Source organism: Aquarana catesbeiana, linkage group LG01 (assembly GCF_042186555.1).
Source record: "Aquarana catesbeiana isolate 2022-GZ linkage group LG01, ASM4218655v1, whole genome shotgun sequence".
Lineage (NCBI taxonomy): Eukaryota > Metazoa > Chordata > Amphibia > Anura > Ranidae > Aquarana > Aquarana catesbeiana.
Window position 1 is genome coordinate 932,663,285 of NC_133324.1, and position 3,733 is coordinate 932,667,017.

The following is a 3,733-nucleotide window of genomic DNA, read 5'->3' on the forward strand; positions in this document are numbered from 1 at the left end:
AAAGACATGTAGCAGAATACCTTTTGACCAAAACCCATGGACATTTTTTTTACATTTTTTATTGGGGTTTTTTTTTTTTTTTTTTTTTGCAAAAAATAAATAATATTGAAATTTTCGGTCTTTTTTAATTTAGATAATAAAAAAATTAAAAACTCAGTGGTGATCAACCACCAAAAGAAAACTCTACTTGTGTGAAAAAAATGATATATATTTTGTTTGGGTATAGCGTTGCATGACCGCTACCAGTTAAAGCAGCACAGTTACTAAATAGCAAGAAATGGCCTGGTCATAAAGGGGGTAAAACCTTTCAGAGCTGAAGTGGTTAAAGAGATATGAAAGAAAACATGTTTTTCCGGATACTTTTTCTTTGATGTGAGTGTATTAGTCCAAACTTACCTTTCAGTAAAAACTGATGATATATTTAGATCCAGGCAGGATATAGATCTACAGAACAAACGCATACGGTCTTCGCATGTTGCTTTTTTTAGGCACTGCACATGTAAATATTGTATAAACATGATGAGAGAAAATGGAAATGGAATGTTTTCACTTGGACACGTTTCGCAAGATGTGTGCTCATCCAAGAAAAAAATAAAATAAAATATGACATTTTTTCCGATATTAATAGTATTATTATTATTATTATTATTAACCACCACCCATCCGCACTATAGCCGTAAGACGGCTACAGCGCAGACTTAATTTGCCGGGAGGGCGTCCATGGATGTTCTCCCGTGCTCGAGCGGCCTGCGTGCCCCCTGCAGGGCGCGTGGCAAGCTCTGTAATCAGTGAGTCTATGAGACTCAGGTGATCACAGATCGGAGTAAGGGGTTGATCCTAAACCCTTACCACGTGATCAGCTGTCAGCCAATGACAACTGATCATGTGACGTAAACAGAGTCGGTAATCGGCTATTTTTTCTCCTCACGCTGGTAGCGCGAGGAGAAAAAAAAAAAACAGATTACCGGCGGCATTGAGAGGGACATCGGTCCCGATCGTGGAGAGCCTCTGCAGAGGCTTCTGTGCCCACCAGCGCCAACTACTAGTGCCCACAGTACCACCCATCAGTGCCCACAGTGTCACCTATCAGTGCCCACAGTGCCACCTATAAATGTCACCAATCAGTGCCTCATCACCAGTGCTGCCTATCAATACCACCTACCAGTGCCGTCTACCAGTGCCCATCAGTGCCACCTACCAGTGCCACTCATCAGTGCCACCTACCAGTGCCCATCAGTGCCCATCAGTGCCACCTATCAGTGCCCATCAGTGACATCTATCAGTGCCACTCATCAGTGCCACCCATCAGGGCCCATCAGTGCTGTCTTATCAGTGCCTATCAGTGTCATCTTATCTGTGCCCATCAGTGCCCATCAGTGCAGCCTCATCAGCAAATATCAATGAAGGAGAAAAATTACCCGTTTGCAAAATTTTATAACAAACTATGTTTTTTCTTTTTCAAAAATTTCTGTCTTTTTTTGTTTGTTTGGCAAAAAATAAAACCGCAGTGGTGATTAAATACCACCAAAATAAAGCTCCATTTGTGTGAAAAAAATGATAAAATTTTCATTTAGGTACAGTGTTACATGACCGCACAATTGTCATTCAAAGTGCATCAGTGCTGAAAGCTGAAAATTGGTCTGGGCAGGAGGGGGCTTTTAAGTCCCCAGAAAGCAAGTGGTTAATATTTTTATTATTATTATTATCCCTGAAGTGTACGTATGGCAATTTTTACGTAGTTACATTGTTCCAGATATTATTATCAGTCATCTGGACGGATCCCAACAATATTGTCGAGATCTTTCCAGAGTCTAAAGCGGCTCGGTGACATCAGCCAACAGCAGACTTTAGCTCACTGTTGGATGATTCCGGGTCACAGAATGAGCAAAAGTAAGTGCACCCATGTGACCCAGGCTTTGGCCATACTTCTCTTTAAAGTGTTTGGCATGGGGGTGACTAGGTGTTTTTTTTTTTTTTTTTTTTCTGACCCCTAGCAGCTGGGGCAGAAAAATTTGTCTGTTCAATGGTACAGCTGGTAGGGTGGGATTGGCAGAACCAGAGCAAGGTTGCAACCCACTCTTGCACCTACTCTGCATGGTACACAGAGGGTGTGCCAGGTGTGCCTGGGCACACCCTAAGCGGTGCAGATTCCCCTGTTTAGATTCCTTTCACCAAAGTCCCCTATAGGGGATCCTAAAAAAATTGTAAAATAATAATGCAATAGGCTGTGCACACTTATAGGGTTCTCATTAAAGGTTTGATCACATTATATCCACGCAGCAATGTGGGTTGCAATGTTCAGTCCTGTTGCTATACTATAATGGGGAAAACAATCCGGCACCCCGTAATCATTTTCCTAGTATATCCCATAAAACAAATCTGTAGTTGAAAAATATGTACTGCATGTTATTATTGACCTCCCTGACTGAAATTGCTCATTGCCTGGCTGACAGACCTTTAGGCCTGCCCCCAGTATGGGCACCCACTTGAGTGTGAAATCCTGTACTTTCTCACCAGTCATGTGACATGACAGGACATCACTCATCACATGACTAATGAGAGGAAGAAGTTTCCCTTCCCAATGGGCACCCAACTAAAGGCAGGTCTGAAGTAAGTGGGGGAAGAGGGTAGAATATTCACTGCAAATCCCACTTTGCCCCCTCACTGAGAGCCTCAAGCCAGCTACATAATCTCCCATAATGCCCCCAAGCTCCCATAGTGACCCTCCCTTAAACTCCTATAATGTCTCCCCCACATTCCAAGGTGGTGTGTGTGGTGCCCCCCAACGCTCCACAGTGCCCCCCCCCCCATCTGCTGCAGAGCCTCCAGATCCCCCAGGGTGCCCTCAACTACCAACAGTGTTCTACGGCATCTCCAATCTCCCAGCGTGCCCCCAAGCCTGCTGCAAAGCCTGCAGTCTTTATAGTGCTCCCAACTTCCAACAGTATACCACAGTGCCCCCCTCCCCAACCTCCCCAGCCTTTGCAGTGCCCTCCAGACCATAACTGTGCCCCCCCCAAAGACTGCAGCCCCCTGGAGAGACCCCAGCACCCCTCTAGCAATCCTGCCCCACAGAGTTGACCCCTGACCTCTCCAGAACCCTTTCTCGAATCCTCTCCAGGATTCAGCCCCCACTTTGTTCCCTCACTGAGAGCACAGTTCTCCATTGCTCCCATTATAGCCCCCAACCTCCTATAATGTCTTCCCCACCTCCCACAGTGGTCTGCAGTGCCTGCCAACCGTTCACAGCGCCCCCCATCTGCTGCAGAGCCTCCAGCTCCCCCAGGGTGCCTTCAAACTCCAAAAGTGGTCTACGGTGTCTCCAATCTCCCACTGTGCCCCCAAGCCTGCTGCAAAGCCCTCGGTCTTTATAGTGCTCCTAACTTCCAACAGTATAACACAGTGCGCCCCACACTCCACAGCCTTTGCAGTGCCCTCCAGACACCAAGTGTGCCCCCCCCAATAGACTGCAGCCCCCTGGACAGACCCCTCCAGTGATCCTGCCCCGCAGAGTTGCCCCCTGCCCTCTCCAGAACCCTCTCCAGAACTCAGGGCCACAAAGTCTTCTACAGAGTCACCTACCCCCTTCAGAACCCCTATCCTTTCACAACTACACCCAACCCCATCCAGAGCCTTCCAGTCCTCCTTGCCCTGATCTATAGCCCCTAACACAACTCAAAGCTCCCCCTACATTCCTCCTCCCATTGACACCCACATCTTTTCATCTTATTGA